Source organism: Gopherus evgoodei, chromosome 6 (genome assembly GCF_007399415.2).
Source record: "Gopherus evgoodei ecotype Sinaloan lineage chromosome 6, rGopEvg1_v1.p, whole genome shotgun sequence".
NCBI classification, from domain to species: Eukaryota; Metazoa; Chordata; order Testudines; family Testudinidae; genus Gopherus; species Gopherus evgoodei.
In genome coordinates, this window is record NC_044327.1 from 132038986 (window position 1) to 132061704 (window position 22719).

Consider the following 22719-nt stretch of genomic DNA (forward strand, 5'->3'; position numbering starts at 1 on the left):
CTCCCTGCCCCCTTCATTGAAGCAGGTGTGCAGGGTTACTGCCCTGGGAACTGCAGGGCAGGGCAGGGGCTTACTGGAGGTAGGATCTAGCTGCAGGCAGGGAAAGGGGTGCAGGGCTGACTGGAGATGGGGTGTGTGGGGTAGGCTGGCTGGCTTCAGGCAAGGCTGCAGGGAGGTGCAGCAGGGGTTGGCTGGAAACAGGGCAGGGGGTGCAGGGCTGGTGCGGGAAGGGCAGGGGATACGGCAGGAGCTGGCTGGAGATGGGCTGGCTGCGGTTAGAGGGTGTAGGGCTGGCTGCAGGCAGGGGCTGGTGCAGGCAGGGCAGAGGGTGCAGCAGGAGCTGGCTGCGGGCAGGGCAGAGCAGGGCAAGGGGTGCAGCCAACCTTGCATGGTGAGTGCCCCCTTCTCCTCCCTCCCCCACCGGGGTAGCAGCAGCAGCCCTGGGCTTCCCCTGCTTCCACTGCACCGGCCCTGGGGAAGCAGTGGGGCTCCAGCGGCTATTTAAAGGGCCAGGCAGTAGAAGCAATGGGAGCCCCGGACTTTTTAAATAGCCCCCAGAGCCCCGCAGCCCTACCCTAGGGCTCCAGCAGTGGGGCTCCGGTGGCAATTTAAAGGGCCTGGGGCTCCAGCCCCTGCTGGGAGCCCCAGGCCCTTTAATTTGCCCCCTGGGGAAGCCAGGCCACCCCGGTACAGCGCACTGGCTCTTGCCCATACACTGTACTGGGGCTTGGGCACGGGGCCCTCGGGGGGGGGGCCCAATTCAGGAGAACTGGCCTAAAGCCAGGGGTGGGTGAGTGTGTGTGTGCATGTGTGTCTTTTTATCCAAATCTAATGACTTTATACTGTCTCATAAGCTTCCCACAAATTATGACTAAGGCTGCATGTCTGTCACAGAAGTCACAGATTCTGTGATTTTCCGTGACTTCTGTAGCCCCTGGGCCAGCAGTAGTTTGGGTTTGGAAGGGTGATCAGGGCTGGGGCAGGGTGTTGGGGTGCAGGAGTGGCACTAACATCAGTGGGGGGTTCTCACTGGCATGTCTTTGCAGCTCGTAGGCAGAGGGGCTGAGGGACCAAGGGGCTTGCCCACGTCTGCAGGTGCTGCCCCTGAAGCTCCTATTGGCTGAGGTTCCCAGCCAATGGGAGCTGCGGAGCCAGGGTTTGTGGCATGAGCAGTGCACGGAGCCCCCCCCTCGGGTCGCCCCTCTGCCTAGGGAGACTTGCCGGTCGGAGTCAGGTAGGGAACCTGCCAGCCCCCTCTCCTCCCAGCACCAGCAGGGGCCCTGGGGCTCGTGCCGCTGCCTGCTCCCACCCTGCCCCAGCACCAGCTGGTCCTGGGCCACGTGGCAGTGCTGCCTGGCTCCCCTGAGCCACACTCCCAGCACCTGTGGTGTCCCCAGACCACCCTCCCCCAGAGCACCTGCGGCCCCCTGACCCAAGTTTTAGTTAGGGATATATTGTAAAAAAGTCATGGATAGGTCATGGACCATGAATTTTTTTTACTGCCAGTGACCTGTCCACGGGGTGAAAGTAATAAATTCTTACGGGTATGGGCACAGGTGCCAACTTATGTTGGAACCGGTGGGTGCTCAGGCCCCCTCAGTCCTGCCCTAAATCCCACCCCCGCTCCAACTGGATCCCTCCCAAAATCCCCACCCTGGCCCCGCCTCTTCCCCAAGTGTGCTGCGTTCCTCCGTCTCCCCCCTCCCTCCCAGGCTTGCCAATGCAAAACAGCTGTTTCGCGGCGCAAGTGCTGGGAGGGAGGGGGGAGAATCAGAATGCAGCGGCCCACTCAGGGGAAGAGGCGGAATGGAGGCAGAGGTGAGCTGGGGTGGGGTGGGGGACGGGAGAGGGAGCTGCCAGTGGGTGCTCTGCACCCATCAGTTTTTCCCCACGGGTGCTCCAAGTCCCGGAGCACCCATGGAGTCGGCGCCTATGGGTATGGAGGCCGGCTCTGGCCCCCGGAAAGGGCGGGCCCTTGGGCTGAAGGGATGGAGCTGGGAGGTCAGCCTCCCCCAGCCAACCCATCCATGCTGCCTGGCTCCCGCTGCCCGGGGCTCTGGCGGTGATTTTAAAAGGCCTGGGGCTCTGGCCACTGCAGCACTTTAACGTGGGCTGCATACAGGCTGGTACTGGCTCACTTTCACCGCTGCCTGTCCATGACTGTTATTAAAAATACCCAAGACTAAAATGTAGCCTTAACTATGACCTGTCTTCACTGCAGAGTTAACTCTAGTTCCACCTGTCACAATTCAGGGTAACTGCACCTGTATTCCCCCTTCAGGGTCCAGCCAGGACACCCACTCTCAGGCTTCTGGCTCCCCAGCTCTCATCTCTCTTACGTGGAGACCTGCATATATCAATCATGGTATTTCTAGGCTGCGCAGTTCCTTGTCTGCACTGTGAATTCCCCAGCGCAATCAGATTGCCTAAGCAGGCCTGCTGTACTTTTCTCCTCGTAAGAGAACAATGCAGTTGCCAGAGTTATAAGTTACCACACAGCTCTTTCTAAGCAAGTACATTTATTCTTAAAGTGAAAGCGTTACTGAAAAAAACTCATTAAAAATGATATTGTAATGAGCATACCAAAGATCACTCCAACAAGGCCTGTGGCTGGTGAACTGTTCTTAAAACAGTTCTTAATACACAGGTTTCCCCTTAAGCCTGGACCAGTCTCCTCAGATGACCTTCATCTTCTTGGCATTCCAGTTGCTTCCAGTGTAGGTGGGGGAGGAGAAAGGCAAAGACATGCTGCAGCTGTTCCTTATATTGTGGCATCCTCAATCCATGTTCCTGAGAGACACTTGCCCAGACATGTCCCGGTGAACTTTGCTGAGTTACAGTGAATAAATAAACCCTTGTTGTGTGGACTCGGGCAGCTGTCATTGAATTATAAATCCCTTGATTATAACCCCTCTGCTGATGAATAGTCATGGAGCACCTTCCTGGGTGGGGTCTTTTGTATGTAACTAGCGAACTTTCAGTATATTTTAGGAACAACCATACAGCAAAATCTCAACTTCATACGCACTAAGGATATACATATTTAGACAGAACAATGAGTTTCAGCAGATCATGACCTTTCATAGGATATCTCACATGACATACTTTAGTATGAACTATCACAATATAGACATGATGAATATGGGGGTTACAGGGTGCCATTCTGAGTATTACAGTGGGTAATTTGCATTCTCCTTTTCCTAAGTATTTCCCAGGACAGCCACTCCACTGAAAGTTCAGTCTTGTCTGGCTTGTTATTTTAAGAGTCCTTTGAAGCTCATTACACTTTCCAGGGTTTACCTTAGTCCTGTCTTCCCTTTAAATAAATTACATACAATCCCCTGGTAACATATAAACATTTGCATTTTTAAATAAGTATTTTAGGAGTTTATTGTAAACTTAATTGAGTACAGTTTATCCAGGATATTGCCATATCTGCCACACCATCCACACGCACAAACTCTTAACCCAAGTATGGTGCTGCTTGTAATTCCAGTTGGCTGGCCAGTCACTGTGGGGGAAGGTGGTAACAATAAGATGAACAGAGATAAGCAGAGAAGGAAACCTTACACTCAAGGCAGATGCAAGAGGTAATTCTCTTTGCAGGCTTCAGGCATGGATTTCATAGATTCCAAGGCCAGAAGGGATCCATGTGATCACCTATTCCGACTCCTGTATAACACAGGCCATAGACCTTCCCCCAAAAAGTTCGTAGAGCAGATCTTTTAGAAAAAACATCCAGCATTGGTTTAAAAATTGTCAGTGACAGAGAATCCACCACAGCCCTTGGCTGATCCACGTCGGTTTATGATATTAACCCAGCTCTCCTGTTAATAGATCCTTGGGATACTAGCAACAAATGACGGCAATAGAGCATGAATGTAACTACCAAAGCCCGAGAGCTCATGTGCTGTACACAGTGTGTCTTGTGATCAGGGAGTTTTTTGGGGAAGAGGTGGGATGAGTTTAAACTCAGTCTTGCCTGGTTTTCAAAATAGCACAGATCTGGGCGACTTACTTTATATTTCCGTTCACTTCCAACCTACTAGAGAGGACAATAGTGGTAGCCGGGGTGAAGACATTTGTCATAAGCATTTACACAGCATTTTCCAAATTACCTTCACACTAAATTTGCTGTCACCAGACGTGGGCACCTGCAGAACAAGCTTAAAGCATACATGGAGTAGCCCCCCGAAGGAAAAGTGCCTAATGCAATGCAGGGAGATTTGGCCAGACAAACCCGACGGCAGCAGTGTTTGTTAGGCCAAAAACTTACATTACCTCTGTAGGAGGAGTCTGAAATCTACACAGCTGGCACTATGAAAGTGGCCCAGGGTATGGAGCTCAGCCTTACCATCAACGTCACTGGGAGCAGAGTCAGACCAACGCTGAGGGCTTTTGCGGAGCTCACCCATACAAACAGTCATCTGTTTTGGAGAAGCCGTGTTTTAACATTGCAAGAGTCTCTCTGCGTCCCGGCATTTGTAACCTTTTGTCTAGTTCCTTGAATGGAGATACTCATATCCCGATTTTCTAAGCGTGCCGAATGCCCAGTAGCTCCCACCAGGTAGGCCGCCTATCTGGGAGCTTGGAGTTAGCCTCCTATTTTTGAGAATTCTGGCCTTTGCATCCAACAGCAGGTGCTTCTAACGTTATTTTGGAATGCCACAAATAGCAACACAACTGCCATTTACCCCCTACCTGTGACCTACTAAAGAGTCTTGAACACTGTGTGCCCCTCTGTCTGGGAAGATTTAAAAAGAACATAATCTTCCCAGAAGTAGTCATTTCCTTATTCTCGAAAGAGCCACTTAGGGCTTGTCTACATCACAAAGTTGCAGCGCTGGTGAGGGGGTTACAGCGCTGCAACTTAGGAGGTGTACACATCTGCAGGGCATCACCAGCGCTGCAACTCCCTGTTTGCAGCGCTGGCCGTACTCCCGTTTTGTCTCGGGTGTAGAGGATCCAGCGCTGGTGATCCAGCGCTGGTAATCAAGTGTAGACACTTACCAGCGCTTTTCTTGACCTCCGTGGAATAAGTAGGTATCCCAGCATACCTGAGGAAGCCTCTGGTAATCAAGCAGGTCTCCTTCCCCGGTTTGCTCTCGCATTCCCCGAACCCCCGAGCAAGCAGGTCTCCTTCCCTGCGGTTTGCTCTCGCGTTCCCCGAATCCTCGAGCAAGCAGGTCTCCTTCCCTGCGGTTTGCTCTCGCGTTCCCCGAACCCCCGAGCAAGCAGGTCTCCTTCCCTGCGGTTTGCTCTCGCGTTCCCCGAACCCCCGAGCAAGCAGGTCTCCTTCCCTGCGGTTTGCAGGGGGGTTTGGGGAACGCGAGAGCAAACCGCGGCGAAGCTGGTCTCCTTCCCCGGTTTGCTCTCGCGTTCCCCGAATCCCCGAGCAAGCAGGTCTCCTTCCCTGCGGTTTGCTCTCGCGTTCCCCGAACCCCCGAGCAAGCAGGTCTCCTTCCCTGCGGTTTGCTCTCGCGTTCCCCGAACCCCCGAGCAAGCAGGTCTCCTTCCCTGCGGTTTGCAGGGGGGTTCGGGGAACGCGAGAGCAAACCGCGGCGAAGCTGGTCTCCTTCCCCGGTTTGCTCTCGCGTTCCCCGAATCCCCGTGCAAGCAGGTCTCCTTCCCTGCAGTTTGCTCTCGCGTTCCCCGAACTCCCGAGCAAGCAGGTCTCCTTCCCTGCGGTTTGCAGGGGGGTTCGGGGAACGCGAGAGCAAACCGCGGCGAAGCTGGTCTCCTTCCCCGGTTTGCTCTCGCGTTCCCCGAACCCCCGTGCAAGAAGGTCTCCTTCCCTGCGGTTTGCAGGGGGGTTCGGGGAACGCGAGAGCAAACCGCGGCGAAGCTGGTCTCCTTCCCTGCGGTTTGCTCTCGCGTTCCCCGAACCCCCGAGCAAGCAGGTCTCCTTCCCTGCGGTTTGCTCTCGCGTTCCCCGAACCCCCGAGCAAGCAGGTCTCCTTCCCTGCGGTTTGCTCTCGCGTTCCCCGAATCCCCGAGCAAGCAGGTCTCCTTCCCTGCGGTTTGCAGGGGGGTTCGGGGAACGCGAGAGCAAACCGTGGCGAAGCTGGTCTCCTTCCCCGGTTTGCTCTCGTGTTCCCCGAACCCCCCTTGAAGCCGCCCAACAGCGCTGCAGTGTGGCCACATCTAACACCACTTGCAGCGCTGGTTGCTGTAAGTGTGGCCACTCTGCAGCGCTGGCCCTATACAGCTGTACTAATACAGCTGTAACAACCAGCGCTGCAAAATTGTAGATGTAGACATACCCTTAGACCCAGTATAGCACTGCTCTGTGTATGGAAGAAAACAAGAACAGACTTTTGCAAACAAGTCAGATACTGCCTACTGGGACGCAGTTTATGTGCCATCACAGTTTACTTTGATACTGCCAGAGAGTTTAGTTTAGTCTCCCACAATAGCAAAGCACCCATTTATTTTTGACTGGATCAAAACAAAACAAACACATAGGAAAACCTACACAAAGCCTTCCTGACTGATGTATTTCTGTCACAGATCAAAGAGTGCTTTATATTTGTCTGATCTTAGCCTTAGCCAACACTTTGTATCTACTGACCACAGGTAAGACCTGGACTAGATTTCTTCTGCCTGAAGTGGGATCTACCTAGAGCTCACTGGAAAATTTTAATCAGAATAGTTTTCTTTGGAAAACGACAACATATTTTGCAAAATTGTATCTGATAAAATTTCATGTGAAACTTTTTTCAATTTTTTTTATAGTGTCAACATCTCATTTTTCCCTTTTCAGACAAAGATTTGAGTTTTGTTTCAAATGTACTTATACAATTTTTTAAAGATGGGTTGAAATCGAAATGAAACATTTTGAATTTATTCAAACAAAAATGTTTTGCTCAAACTGAAATCAAAGTTTTGCTAATTTTGTTTTGTGAAAAGTTTTGGCTTTTCATCTGTATTTGGGACAAAAAATAATTCAGAAATCTCAAGATTTTTTTCACAGGACAGAAAATCTGATAGTTTTTTGATTAATAGGAACCAGAATAACTACAGCAGCCGCACTAGCCTCACAGTAGTTTTGTAATTAGGTCATTTTAAAGAGAAATTTCAAACATGCAATTTGTCTATCAGCAAGGTAGGATAAATCAGGTCTAAACTGCTCAGGAGACAGGGATCTCTTCTGTACAGAAAGAACTTTTTTTTACACAACATACCAGAGAGGAAAGCAAGAATTCCATCCCAGGACTGTGTAGCAATAGTTTCACTTAAGCTACACAAAGCTTCATCGGCAAGTGAACTCCACAGAGTTTATTGCCAGCTCTTAAAAGTCCAGAAGTTTGCAACAGTAAAAGCTAATGCCAGTTAATTCAGGTTAAACGAATCCCAGTGGAGAGGACCAGCCCCGAAAAGTCTACACCACTTAACCACTCAAAACGTAAGTCGTGAATTTCACCTTAAGTGATGAGATAATGTGCTACATTCGATGCATGAGAAATGTCGCCTGGGAGCTGAAGTACAGATTTGCAAGAGGACTCTAAGTTGGTAAGCTATTATTCCGATCTTCTCGATTGCACACGTGCTCAGCTCTGCTAGGGTCATGATGGTTAGCAGGGACGACGTGAGGACCTCAGCCTCAAAGCTAAGAGCCACGACCACTTGAGGTAAAGGAGTAGCTCATTAACTGTGAATAACTATCAAACTGGCACCAGCCAATAGAGGGAGATGTAATCGTTTGGATCAAGCCAGTGAATCATGCTTGGACTTTTTGATTTCCCACAAGCACCATCTACTACAACTTCACAGACTGATCAGCACAGAGCCTCTCCAAGTTATCTGCAACAATCCTGATTATATTCGCAGCAGGTTATATTTGCACCCTGGTTTATCAGCTGACCAAGATGCCCTATCCAGCAGGAACGTTGTGGGGAAGAAAGGTCCAGTACCGGAGGTCCAGGACCCTCCAGAATCTCTCTCTTACGTGCAATGGTATCTCCCTCCCAGGTCCTACAGCTGCCAAAGTCACCAAGCCAGACAAATTAGCTCATTGGTGGCTTGGTGCCTTAGAAGCCAGCTTTCCACAATGCCCAGCTGCTGGAGTGGAGAAAGAAGTCACGGCTCCTTCTGCCAATGGAGCACCTGTTGGCATCTCCCGGGAAGCAGGCGCAGGAGGCAGGCACTCCCTCCCCACAGTCAATGCGGTTGCACCTATGTGCAGCCGCAGGGGAGTCAGCAATTTTCTGGTGAGAGTGGTTCTGATGTGGTTATGCTGGTTTCTGGGTGACAGCCAAGTAGCAGCTGCTTCGTGCATGCTACAGAAACGCCTCCTTTCCGGATGGTGCTTTCATACCAGAGGCCCCCCGAGCCCACAGCCCCATACAGATTGCCCCAGCCTTTCTGGCATAGCCTCACTTCGCCTCCTGCATGCATGCTGGACTCCCTTGCACAGCAGTACCTGGATCCAGACTGTGCTAGCCGCCTCCACTGCTATTTTGGCCACAAGGGTCCTGGCAACATCTCACTCTCCCCATGGAACTGTAGCATGAGCCACGCAGCTTGGTACCCGCCCTTTAAAAACCTCCCTATAAGTTGCTGGGCCTAGTGGTGACCCTGTCTCCACATTTCTATGTCTGCATATTTTAAACCAGTTTAAAAATAAGCCTGGCTAAGATTCCACTTCACAGGGCTGGGCAGTGTCTCATCTTTCTGATCACTGATTAAGCGGGTGTGCTCAACTGCTATGTACTGGCAGAATCCCAAGCAAGCCTATAGCAGATACCAGTACCAGCAGAGAACACGTATTGGGAAGAGAGGACAGGTTCCTTTGCATCGGCCTATTGTGACATTAGTTTATTTTCAGGGTACTGCACCTTTAAGTTTCTTCAGACAGACAGCTTCTTGGAGACACGCTGCCATTTTGCAAGGCAAAGCTGACACAGCATGTTCCGGAAGGTCACACGGCTCATGCACTCCCACGAAGGCTTGATTTATTCTCTTCTCCTTTCCTGTACATAATGAGAATCTAAATGGCAGTTTGCGTTGCCAGCTCTTGCGGTATTGGGTGTTTTTGGTAAAAGCCCTACTCCTGCAGTCCTGTGGTTACGTGAGAATCTCAGTTTTCATTAAAAAAACCACCACCACCACAAACAAATCTGGCTCTCCTGGGTTTGGAGAAAAACATGCGGCGGGGGGGGGGGGTAGGGGGAAGCCCCCAAAGGCTCAAAAAATCAGAAGGCAACTCAAGAGAAAAGTGTTTTTAAAAAAAATTATGATTTTGGGAGCCCGATTCCTGATTTTTTGAGCTCCAGAGGTTGGCAATAAGGAGCTCGTGGCAGCTTTGGGTGTATGGGAAATAAGCACTTGCCATGGTGTCGGCCAGTTACTAAACAGGGACAACGTACTCAGTGTTAAATAAAGACACAGAAGCCAGTAGCCGTGTCCTACAGAGGCCCATCCACACGCCTTTTCCTTCCATGTCTCTGCTAGCACTCTAATAATTCTGCGCAGACAGACTCCATATTGAAATTCTGCAGAGTTCTCTCCATACAACCACAGAAAAGTCCACCCATATCATGGGAATGAATGTGAACTTTATAGTCTAAGCTTGCACCTCTATACAGGCTATTATATGCTTTGACCAAGTTTGGGATGTCCTTTTACATTACAGTCATGCCCAGACACTTGATCAGCTATGCAAGGAGTCAACCCTGCAACGGCAGAACTTGAAGGGAAACTGCCAGGTGTAAATGTATAAATAATATAGGACTTCCTTATTTGAGTTCCTAACAGCACTCAGAGTTACTAAAACTGATTTCACAGACAGATTATGCTTTTCTCCAATAAATGCCATGGGCAATGTTGTTGCCAACTCCCAGCATTTTATCAGGAGTCTCATGGTTTTCCTTATACCCCTATCTCCCACAGGGATGCTATTGGAGTATTTCAGATTTCACTGACCTAGTTAGTTCTAGCCTCCTGATTGCGGAGCAAAACATGAAAACAGGAGCCAAGAGGCTCAAACCCGAAAGTAAAACAGCCTAAATTATGACGACTTTTTAAGTATAATAATAATATTGAAGCAAACTGCATAATTTTTTAATGCTTGAGGTTGGCAGTACTGCCATTGACCCAGAATGAGCGAAGTACAAAAATCTGGTGTAAATGGTCATGTTTACCTATTTTAGGCCAATTGCTAGTGCATTTGCCTTAGCAGGGAACCGCAGATAATGCAGGGAAATGTTATTTCCCCCCCTGCCTCCACATATACCTTTATTTATTTATTAAGACTCTCAACAGAAGCATTTCTATTGATGATCAGGTTTTATAAGGCCCTGACTGTGTCCCTTTAAGCCAGGGGTTTGGGACCCCTCAGGGGGTTGCAAGGTTACTATATGGGGGGAGGAGGGGTCACAAGCTGACAGCCTCATCCCAACCCTGCTTTGCCTTCAGCATTTATAATGGTGTTAAATATATAAAAAGTGTTTGTAATTTATAAGAGGGGTCGCACTCAGAGGCTCGCTGTGTGAAAGGAGTCGCCAGTAGAGAAGTCGGAGAACCAGGACTGGTGCAACCATTTAGGCGGACTAGGCGGTTGCCTAGGGCGCCGAGATTTGGGGGTGTCAAAAAGCGCCCCTCAATTTTTTTTAAAAATGGTTGAGCAGCCGCTGCTGCTGGGACAGAGAGGGAATCTGAGCTGCCAGCGGCAGCCCGCAATCCAGGGCGTCCCCTGGGTCAGGGCGCCGCCGTGGCAGCCCGCAGTCCAGGGCGTCCCCTGGGTCAGTGCGCTGCCGGAGGGGGCAGCAGGCAGCTGCCGTGGAGCTGCCGCAGTGGTGCCTGTGGGCGGTCCGGTGGTCCACGGCTCAGGTGGAGCTGCCGCAGTCGTGCCTGCAGACCATCGGCTGCTCGCGCGGCTCTGGTGGACCTCCCGCAGACAACACTGCGGCAGCTCCACCGGAGACGTGGGACCAGAGCGTGGGGCAGCGAAATTGCCGTCCGCCTAGGGCGCTCAAAACCCTAGCGCCGGTCCTGCGGAGAACCACTGCTTTAAGCTTCTGCCAAAAGGCAAAAAACCACTACTAAATGATTGCAATCTCCTGCCATTGCCTCATAATGGCCTCTTTTGTTATTGCCAATTTGCCATCAAATCGGGCACCACATATTCTCGAGAATGATCCTCCTAAATAAACCTTTGACGCTGATACCAGGGTTACGCTGGAAGCTTGCCAGGACAGTAATGGCTGATAGAAATGTTGCCAAAAAGTCACACCCTCTATTTCGGCAGAAGTCCTAGTGTAGCGGCAGTATACTGGCAAAAAAGATAGCTTATTTCACACAGGGGACCAGGATAAGCCATGCCAGCAAAAGCACATGTTTGCCAGTACAAGCAGTGTCTCCACTGGGAAGGTTTGCTGGTATCAGTATACCAGATTTTTACTGTTGTCGTGCACTGTATACTGTATCAGAGGGTAGCCGTATTAGTCTGGATCTGTAAAAGCAGCAAAGAATCCTGTGGCACCTTATAGACTAACAGACGTTTTGGAGCATGAGGAAGTGGGTATTCACTTTGCTGCTTTCACTGTATACTGGTGTAGCTATATTGGCAAGACTTTGCTAGGTGAGACATGGCCTTAGGGGCAAGTTATGGCCAGGCCTGTACTAGGTGGAGCATGCAGCCCTTCCCTCTCCCCTTCTCCAGGGGCATCACGCAGGCAGTAGCTACAGCTAGGCTGCAGGATACGGTCCAGCCAACGCTTCTGGAGGGGCCTGTCTGGCCAGGGATGTACCTATAGCCCCACCACTGCATAATAATATGGGAGCCGTACTGGGTAGTAGCTGGGGAAGCAGGAAGAGGGCACGGTTTTTCTGGGGATGAAGCTGCTTCCTAGCATGCTCATTCGTGCCTTCCCTAGGCATAACCCCTCCTGGCATAGCATCCCCTGGCTCACTCCAGTCCAGTTCTGCTTTAGAGATGGCAGAGTTTTGCCCTTCAGCCCTTCCAAACTGGTTCCTCAACTTCCGATGTTCCCAGCCCCGCAGGCCTGGCGTTGCCAGTTCTAATAGGAGCCTGGCACAAAGGTTAGGGAAAGACCCCAAACAGCCTGTCTCCCAGGACTAGGGGATGGCCCGTTCTTGCCCTTGGAGCTCTGGGCATTGGTGTAGAAGGAAGCAGCATCACCGGCATTCTAACTGGTCAAGGGACCACAGCTAGCTGCAGGCTCGGACACTGAGAACCTGTCTGAGCTGCACTTCAGACATGCTTGGGCTAAGGAGCTTGGTTACTTATCATGAAACAATGCGGCTAGAGTCCTGTCTAGGAAACACCGGCGCCTGGTTTTCACTTCAAACAACTTCAGCAACAGCCATGTGGCATCTGACAGCTCCAGCTGACATCGCCAACTAGCCTGGGAGCAAGCCAAGTGAGGGACTGGATGGGACACCACCAAAGCAACACAGAGGCACTGCAAAGAATGGCGCTGGTGACTCAACTGGGAGCATCTTTTCCTTGAGGCAAGTCCTGCCCCCAGTGCTCCAGTCTGGCATTTGGGGTGCTGTGTTTCAGAGAGCCTGACCCCATAACCTTTGCCACAAGGTAAGGTGTAATAACTCTTGAGTGCTGGTCAAATTCCAGCTTGGGTAATGATCAGGGCCAGCTCTGGCTTTTTTGCCGCCCCAAGCAAAAAAAACCAAACAAACAAAGAAACCCTGCAGGGTGGCTGGAGCCAGGGTGCAAACTTTCAGCTAGCGAGACTCCCTGCGCTGCAGATGTGCCCCGGGCAGTGGAGTGTGTGACCTGGCTAGCCGGGGGGAGGGAGAAGGAGCGGGGGGAGAGAGAAAAGGGGGGCGGCCAGGGCTTCCTTCAGCCAGGGCGCTCACCACTCGGCCCCTCCCGCCGTGCCACCTGCCGGGAGGGCTCCCGCCGCTCCCGCCTGCAGGTGAATTGAAGGTCGGTGGGGAGGGAAGGACGCAGGCTGCCGGGCTTGCTGCAGATCTGGCACCGGCTGGGGCAGATGGAGCCCGCAGCCGGCTCCCAGCAGGGCGCTCCCCTCCTCTGCATCACTGCCCCCTACAGGGCAGCCAGAGCGGCGAACAAAAAAAGAAAAGAATAAAAAAAGGGCGTCCATGCCACCCTAGGATTGGAGGGAAGCCACCCCTTAGAATCTGCCACCCACAGCACGAGCTTGCTTGGCTGGTGCCTGGAGCCGGCCCTGGTAATGACAGTCTGGCTCCCTAAATCCTCCCTGCAGTTTTCATTGGCTCTAGGATCATCCTTCACTTTCCTGTTGTCAGCTCCTTTTTTTATTGTTGCTGTGCACCATTATGACGATCCCACGCTTCACCTCAGAGGTGGCTGCATTTTGATGGTAGGTGAAGTTAGCCCTGTGCAAAACAACAGTGACTTAGGGCTATATGGGGCCCAGGGCCATCAAGACCATCTCTCCCATCCTACTCTTCAACAGCTTCTTTTCCCCAGCACTCCAGCTGGTCTTTGCTCTTGCCCATCCCCACTGAATTCTTGATCTTCTGAGGGAGGCGGCCCTACCTAACCCCCTCACCCACAAAGCTCAGCAGTGCTCCCATCTCATCTCCCCAGCCAGCCCACTTATGACCATGGAGCCGAGATTCCCAGGGGTCTTGCTCCAAGTTCTCTCCCAGTGATGTCTCATTTGCACTGAAGTGCTTTGCTCTCCATTAGGCGTCACTGCCAGAAGAGATTGTTCAGAAGGTTCTCAGCTTCCAGAGCTGGTATCAGAACGTAAGGAGAGCAGAACTCCCATTTCAGCACCTGAGAAGTAGCCTGGTTTTCCAGAGAGCTCAGCAGGCAGCATGCAATTCTGAAACCCAAGCCCCCATGAATATTGCGGGGTGGTGGTGGTGGTGGTGTGATGCTGCATCTCATTCAGGTCCTAAGCAGAGTCTTCCACATTGAATTGTGCTGTCTTGCTCTCTTGCAGCTGAGTCTCCAAGAAGTCCAGGAAGGTTCTAGCTTCAAAGAATGATGAATCGCACCCAAAGAGCAAGGCAGGACACTGGCTTAAGGCCTGATGGCCACAGCATCACCGCTTCCATTGCTTCCAGTCGAGATGCTGAGGACTCATTAAAATCCCCACTGGGACACCAAAGAGTTCCGCAGGCAGGTCTGCAGCTTGCTCATATAAAGGAGTTGGGGTGGATATGAGGAATACCGTCCTCTTATTCCCACTCATCTAGAGACCTGGGTTGGCTTCTACCTGTCTCCTGGCTCGTGAGCTGGGTTGTGAGCCAAGATGGCACAAAAAGGCAGCCTTAAAACTGAAGAATAAATTGGAAGAGGAAAAAAAGATTCTTGTGACTCATAAAGAGCACCAGCTTCCATAGCTCCAGGGAGCACTTACACCTGCTGACAAGGTGATTAGCTACAAGCCAGATACTCTTAGGCCAAACATTCACTGTTGCATAATCACATTGCCAGCTAATGTTGCAATTGCAAAACATGTATATATAGCGCTGGGAGGCCACATTGCTCTGCCTAAACAGGCGGGGGCACATTCCCTGACCTCAGGAGTTTATGGTCCAAAGAAGATTAGCTATCAGTCATAGCTGCATGGAAAATTAGCACAGCTCCAGCATTTAACAGAAGGATTATACACCAAGATTGCAGACTCAACTCCCCCCCCTCAAATTCACACATATGTGCTATTTCGTACGGGAACCTCACAACTATCCAGATATGCTCCCATCTCTGTGGTATCCAAGTGCAACTCACGGGCATTAGTATTTTCAATGGTCCATTAAGGGTTCCCTAATATTGCAAAGCTAGTAACAAACTAGATCCCGCTAACTCTCTCAACTCCAGATTAAGTATATTGCAGGGCAGTGAACTGGGTTTCTGCTCTCCTTCCACCCTTCAGCTGATGTGTGTGTTTTATAGCCACTTATCTCGTAATTATAGTCCTAGCATGACAGCTGGTTAATAACAAGCGAGGTACAGGGCACATCTGGAAGAGACAGCTTGGCTTGAGGTATTAGAGGTTTCCCTGTAGCATATCTATCCCACCCATCAAAAGTTATTACAGTAATTAAACTGGCAAGACACAGGTCCAGACAAACCCTGAGCCCAAAAGCTGTTAATTCTAGAGTCCTGCATAAAAGACATATGACATGAGTGCTCCCCGCCATTAATAATGTTACTACATTAGTTTATAGATCCCATTGTCCCCACACATGAGGATCTTCTAACTCAGTTTGAGCTGTAAACTCCAGTCCAGCTCCAGAGCGGACGTTATTTCAGGCTCAACCCTACTAAGCACCGTTTTCCATATGATTTTTCTGATTCACTATTGTGAAGGAGCCAATCTCCCTTCACTCCCCAGGCGCAGAATTCAAAGCTCGTCCGTGAAGAAGTAAAGTGCATTATCTATTAACCAAAGAACCAACCGCTTCTTCCAGTGCACGGGGGTCGAGCCAGAAAACTCCAAGGAGCGGCCAGGCAGCCAGCAGGGTGCTGACAACGCACGGGGAGGTGAACCAGAACTCCCCGCCCGAGTCCTACAGGGCAGTGGCAGGATTTAGTCTGTTTTGCAATGATTTCTGGAGGGGAGGCGGCCGCAGGCAGAGGTCTCCGACGCACGCAGCTAGACAGGGCGCCTCGATCTGAGCAAGCAATAACCAGCCCCGGAGAAGTGCCACCCTAGCCCCACTGGACATGGAGGGGCAGGGGGGCAGATCCCGCCGAGGGGAGATGGCACAGACCCCTGGCTTGAGCTCCTGCAGCCTGGCTCTCTGCAAGCGGCAGCGCGGGGCGACAGGCGGCTTGTCCCAGCCGGGGATGGGGCTCGCAGCCTGGTAAAGCAGTGGCCGGGGAGGGGGCGACGCTTGTTTATGTGGATGGGGTTTCCCCCTTTCCCCAGCCCCCTTTGGCCAAGGGAGGGGACCTAGGAGAGGCGAGCGCCCTGGATCCCACAGCCACCCCCGGACCCAGAAACTCACCGCGGCGCAGCACCGTCTCCAACGCGCCCTGGTGTCACTGGGGCAGGAAGCGCCGCCTGGCATTTGGGGCTGCGCTCCTTGGTTCCTCATTGGCTCTTCAGGTGTGTGTGTGGGGGGAGGCACTGTGGGGCCAGCGGGATGCTGGGAGATGTAGTTTGCAGGCCCGGAGTGGAGGGGCCCGGGAGGGCGGTGCGCCTTGGGGCGCGTAGTCCTGCGCCCTGGGAAGCGGCCGGGCTGCAGCGTGCGCTGTGCTCGGAGCTGGACACAGTCTTCTGCTGCCATGTCCCAGAGCCGGAGCCTTTCAGCCAGCCCAGTGCCCTGGGGCTGGGGCAGGAGCCTTCCCTGCAGGGTGGAGTCCCTCGCCTCCTCTGTCCGCTTGGCAGGCTGGCCACAGCCCACTGAGGAGTGAAGCTGCCCCAAGCCAGGCTTATCAGGCAGCCCCGGGGGTCCCAGCCCCCTCAGCGCTAGGCCAGTGAAATAATCCAGGCCAAACTGATTATAGCGCTGGGCAGTGGGGGTACTCTGGGCCGTTGTGTAGGAGGACAGCAGAGCTTGCTCAGCTGTGTGTCATAAGCCCTCTACTGCTCACAGCCAAGGGAGATTCTCCTTTAGCTCACGCAGGAGGCGCTTTGGAAGCAGGCGGCCACCGCCATTGCTGCAGGGGGTGGGGTAGGGTGCACACAGTCGGCCATTCTAGTAGCAGCTAAAGGCCTAGGTGGTTGTGAGTCTTTGACGGGGTCTGGTTGAGGAAGTGGAAGAGCTGCAGGATGAGGTCACTGCAGAGCAGAGTGTGGGAAGTGAATTTGCAGGCAGGGCCAGATGACGCCCGTTCTGGGCCCTGGACATTTTAGGGCCGTGATATGAGGCCCATCTGCCCAGCCCACAGGAGGGTGGCACGGACCTCCCCCTTTTCTCCCAAAGAGCTGCAGCAGTGCCGTGGGATCCCTTTCTCCTCTCCAGAAATGGCAGCAAGGACCCTCACAGCTCTTACTCCAGCAGCCCAAGTGACTCTGCTTGACCAGGGAGGGCTGCTGTACTTTTCGCCTCAGAGTCACCTGTTGGGGTGGGGTTGGCAGGGTCTCCAGAGCCATGGGCGTTGGAGATATCAGCCCATAGAGATGAATGGGGCAATTCACCCCTCTGAGGGTGATCTGTCTGACTCCCTGTAAACTGCAGCAGCCTTCACTGTGTCTGTTACGCTCCCCCTCCCAGAACCATTGTCCCAGGCTCTCTACAGACACAAGCATCAGTAACAGCCAGACAGAGGTGAAAGTAAGCTGGTAGGTGCTGGTACGGAGGACCGGTAAGAAAAGGAGACTGACTGAGGGAGGGAAAGAGAAGCCTGCTCCCTGCGTAAGAATAGTTTAAACTCAGCTGTTCCCTGATAGTTCAGCTCCCAGGGCTAGGTTTCTGGCCTCCTTGTTAATTTCACTCACAGTAGCTGGGGGAGGGGGTGGAGGGGAGGGTGTGTTTGACCATGGCAGGGGCAGTCCCTGTCTGCCCCCGGGGATGAGGGGATCTCTCCTAGTAATATACACAACAAATACAAGCATTTGGCTGCACAGCTTAAATCCTGAGCTAATAAAAGCAGGTGGAAGGGGAAAACTCACTGTCACATTGGTTTCTCGTCTCCTCCCTCCCTGTCCTCCAGCCATGCTGCAGACAAGGCTCTGAATTCCTCCCCACTCCCCCAGCAGGGGTTTTCCTCTAGGCTCTAGCTTGGAGTAGACTGGCTGAGATGCCTGCTGCTGCTGCCTGCATAAAACAGTTTAAACTCAGCTGTTCCCTGTGCAGTTCAGTGCCCAGAGTTAGGAGCTGTTTCTGGCATCCTTGTTAATTTCACTCCCAGTTGTTGTTGGGTGCGTGTGACCATGGCAGGGGCAGTTCTTTTCTGCCCCCGGGATGAGGGGATCTTCTAAACACAATCAAAATCAGGAACCATTTCCAAGTTCAAATCTATCCCATTCCCTCCCCAGCAGAGGATCATGGTTGTGATGTCCAAACTGCTTGCAGATCCTCTTTGAAATGTTACTGTTTTAAAAAAAACAACACAAAAAACATGGAGAACATGGTGGAAAGATGTGTCATGATGATTAGGATTTATTTTGGGCAAAGTAATTTTGCTAAAGCAACTAAAGATTTACAGGGAAAGCAAATGGCCCCCATAGACGAAACCACAAAGGAATTGGAGGGGAAAACTGAATATTCAGTGAAATTATTGTGCCTCCTTTGAAAGAAATAGTAGTTTTCATTCCAATCCACTCTCTTTCTGTATTGATTTAAACACCTGAAATGTCCTTAGGACAGTGGGTGCAATGGCAGATCTCTTTTTGTTTTGTCCTCCCTGCAGAGTGCAGAGGCTGAAATTGATAAAACTGTCTTTAAATATCTTGTATATTTCAAGAAGGCTATTCCAGTTGTCCTTCACTCACCTCTGACTTTCCCTTCCTCTCCTCCTCCCCGCTCTCCCCCGGCTCCCTCCCTGGCTGGCTGGCTGGCTGGCTGGCTGTGGTTTTTGCCTTGGTTACTTACTCCTTGGCAGACCCAGCCCAGTGGCACCTGCTGGCTCTCTGCAGGCAGCAGCCCACAGGGGCCGGTTTCTGAGGTCGCTGCTGGTCGGTGGCAGGCTGCAGCTGCATTGTTTGTGACACATTCATACACATACACATATATACAGTGCAGCTGCAGCCTGCCGCCAACTGCCCCGACCCCAGCAACCGGCCCCTACTATTGTATTTTAGTAGTATTGGAGATCCCCTCATCCAGGGGGCAGAAAAGAACTGCCCCTGCCATGGTCACACACAGCTTCCCCCCCGCTACCCAACAACTGGGAGTGAAATTAACAAAGATGCCAGAAACCTCTCTTAACCCTGGGGGCTGAACCATCAGGGAACAACTGAGTTTAAACTATTCTTATGCAGGAGGCAGTCTCCCTGCTGCAAGCTAGAGGGAAGCCTCTGCAGCAGCTGCTGAGTGCCAGGCAGGGAGAAAGCGCAGAGCCTAACATCGGCAGCCTGGCTGGAGCAGGAGGAGGGAAGGCACAGAGAAAAATGTGACAGCGAGTTTTCACTTTTTCAGGCTTATTCCAATAGCAAAGTTTTATTACAGACAGTACTGGTAGTAGTAATAGTAGCTTTATTTTCTCTATCTATGTCATGCAATGGGAGGGATCCATGAAGTACGTAGGAGAGGTGGGTGGGTTGTTTGCAATTGGACCATATGGGTAAGAAATGAAAATTACTTTCACCCCTGCCCAAACCCCACGGCTCCCAGCCGCCTCTGCAGCTGGTAGCTCCGGGGTTAATTTAAAGGACCTGGCTCCTAGCTTCAGCCGAATTCCTGAGCCCTTTAAATCCTGATTTAAAAGCCCCTGGATTTAAAGGCCTCACCTCTTCCGATAGATGCCACGCCTCTTCCGGTTGAGGCCCCTCCCCCTCCGCAGGACTCTGGAGAACCAGTAAGTCCTTTAAGTTACCTTCATCCCTGCAGCCAGATCACATTTTTGAGTATTTCCTCCCACTCATTAGGGCTGGAAACTGTTCCCCAACCCCGCCCCCCAGGAAAGCTGAGATTCTGAAGTAATCCCAGGACTCCAGGACCTAGTGCCCTAGGCCTGGGTCTGTAGCTCAATGTTGCCTTGTATTGAAATTAAGGCACATTTAAGCTTGGACTCCATTGGTTCTATCTTCCAATTCAGTGTTCTTGTGTGCAGATAGAGGGACATGAAGCTTGGAGGCACCATCCTAACCAAGCATGCTTAGAAGTGGCCCTGGTCAGCATATCTGTAGACAGACATGCAGCCTTCAGCCACTGATGTCTCTGCCAGTCTGTTTCCCGAGGACTAGATCCAATACGGATGAGTCTGGAAGGGAGCGATAAAAGAGGAAGGAAGGCAGGGGAGGTTGCTCCCTGGCCTGGGGAAGTGATGAAAAGGTGCAAATAACTCAGATAGCTTGAGTTAAACATTACCCCGTGTAACCAGTTGACCTAGATCGAAAGGCAGGGCAGCAACAGGCATGGGAACAGACCTGGTATAAATACGCTGGAGTGACTGAAGACCCAATTTCACAACAGGGCTGCCTCCTGTTATATGTCTCTGTACACTCCACAAGGCCGTTCTGCTGTGGGGTGAGCCGCTGACAAGTGACTAAATGGAGCTCCAGGTGATACAGTAACGCCCTCCCGACTTCCGCTTACGTGCCAGATAATCCCAATGCGGCTGCCAGTGCACAGATCCTGGACAAGCCAAACCAACAGGCTTCTTGCATTGAAAACACATTTGAAACGCTGTGGAACTGGTGCCTTTTTCATAGCTAGCTGCGTGGGATGTACCGACAATGTGATTCATGGGCAGAGCTCTGCACCAATAGTATGGGACATACAGGTGCCTCACATATACAACGCAGCAGTCTCCAGTTTTGGCTTAGATCACGTCACCCTGGTATTTGCAGTATTCCCTGCACCAAGGATAGGAAATATGGCAAATCCCAGGAAAACACCTGAGCCACACAGACTGACGCAGGGTGTGTGTGGTGGGAGGTTTCATGGAGGTTCAGGGGTCTGCCCACAGGGACCTTATCAACTGGAAAGTTTTAAGAATGACTGGGCATGTGTTGTATGATTTCCTCTATTTTATTATTATTGGAATACCAACAGAGTGCCCAGTGCTGTACACAGATCCAGTCCTGCAAAGACATGCACAGTCTCTCTGATCAATGGAATTAACCATACTGTGCATAAAGGCAAGCGCAGGCATTGGTCTTCATGTCACTGGGGCCATGATATAAAGATAAAGACAGTCCCTACTCTAAAAACCTTACAATCTGCCAGCCAGAAACAGAGGAGGCAGGATGCAGTGGGACCCTGAGGAGGGAATACACGAGAGTGGGATTTGAAGAATGATCATTATAATGGGTCAGATCTTTAGCCAATCAGCATCAGAGTCAATGGCGCGAAGTCAGTGGAGCTGGGATGCTTTAGGCTAGCTGAGGATCTGGCCCAATGACTCCAGTTGAGTTATGCCAATTTATACCAGCTGAAGATCTGGCCCAGTGATCCCAAAGCAGCTACACCAATTTAGACCTCCTGGCCCATTGACTTCTGTGAAACTATGTTGATTTATGTCAGCTGAGGATCTGGCCCAGGGATTGGACCGGTTCATTCCTTGAACATTGCAAAGCAGTGAAGGAGGGACTTTAATGTAGGGAGGGTAGTGGCACAAATGTTTGAACAAATATCTTTTTGATACACTGTCCTGAAAATACTCTTGTGTCAATTACAGGCTTCATGCTGCCCTCTCCACTGGACCACGCTGCCTCTCATACAAGGTTCCAGTTCCACAATAGCTAAATCCATTTTCCGTGCAGGCAACACATTGTGTGAACACTATTAAAAATATTTCTTCCCCCCCGGGTTCCTGGCATGTCCATGCGACCCTGTGGAGCAGGGGTTCCTATTTGCGTTCGTAAAGAGAATTTGTAAGAGAACAAGCTTGTTGAATACATTAACATGCGCGCACGGAGTTTGCTGTAACATTCTGCAGGCATCAGTCATTCCTATAAATGGAAATATTGATTCCTCAACAGGAAGTGGGCAGCTGAGTGTGCAACAAATCTGTGGTGATCACAGGATGGGTAATCTGTGGTTAAAGCACTGTATGGGCAAATTCTGGCTCTGCCACAGCCTTCCTGTATCTGACCTTGGAGTAGGCAGAGCTGATCAGTGGCAGCTGTGGGTTTTGTAAATGACCGGTAAGTTCAATCAGCAATCAATTGCTACCCAGCTATTCCTGGAGACAGAAGGAAATGCTGAGACCACTGCCTGTTGTGCTGACTCTATTGTCTCCTTCTTTGCCTGTTCTCCCCCGTCTGTCTGGATCTCTCTGTTGTCTCCTGTCTTAAATTGAAAGCCCTTTGGGGCCTGGCATAATGTGGGTCTGGTCCATGCCCGGGTCTTCTAGGTGATACAGCAATGCAAACCAATATCCAGGTCCAGTCCAGGGCCAGCTCTACCATTTTTGCCACCCCAAGCAAAAAAAAGAAAAAAAGCTTCCCCAAGAATGGGTGGAATGCCGCCCCTTAATGTGTGCCGCCCCAGGCACGTGCTTGCTTTACTGGTGCCTGGAGCCAGCCCAGTCCAGGTCACCCCAGGGAGGACTGTTTTCCTGGCTAGTGGCTGCCTAATGAAGTGTGGAACCTGGGCGAGGACTGAGATCTTCATGGCCAATAGGCATCGTCATTGTACAAGCAATTTTGATAGTTGTGAATTTACTTAAATTGATGCAAATTACACATATGCAGATTAGGCACCTGATCTGGAGAGGCGCAGAGCACCTGCAACTCCCGTTAAAATATGTGGGCATTGCTGGTGCTGGGCACCTAGCAGGCTCAGCCTGTGGGTCACACCCAAGGGAAGTTGTTACTAGTTCTGACTGTAGTGCTAAAGGTGTGCATGGTAACAAGACTGTCCTCTGAAGACCTGACTGTCTAAGGGTCTGATGCTGCCAGGATCCATCTTGCCTTCAGTGAGCATGAAGGTCTTTCAGCACCTTGCAGGATCAGAACCTTTGCCAAAAGCTGTGATTCTGTTCACATTGACATCAGTGGGAGCAGGCCAGAAGCTGATAATGCTGCCTGCCACACTGTGAGGTGGGTGTGGCGGGGATAGAGCTCCCAGGGTCACTGATACACACTTACTGTCCCTGTTGCTTCACAGCAGAGTCACATACTGCCGTTTGGTCTCCCTGAGCTGCTCCTGGAGGAGGGTATCCTGCTCCCCAGGTAAACA

At 51.4% G+C, this 22719-nt stretch overlaps 1 protein-coding gene across 2 annotated transcripts in view; it reads right to left on the reverse strand.

Annotated features, from left to right (window-relative positions):
* LOC115653648 (myogenesis-regulating glycosidase-like) overlaps nt 1-16008 on the reverse strand; it is a 31863-nt gene extending 15855 nt beyond the window's left edge. Inside the window, exon 1 of one of the 2 annotated variants that reach the window (XM_030567150.1) lies at nt 15934-16008. The gene's annotated coding sequence lies outside the window, so the exon portion shown is untranslated. Of the gene's footprint in view, nt 1-5835; nt 5841-15933 lie in introns of those variants that run through there. The other variant, XM_030567151.1, reaches the window with a different exon arrangement.
* Between the last annotated feature and the right edge of the window lie 6711 nt (nt 16009-22719).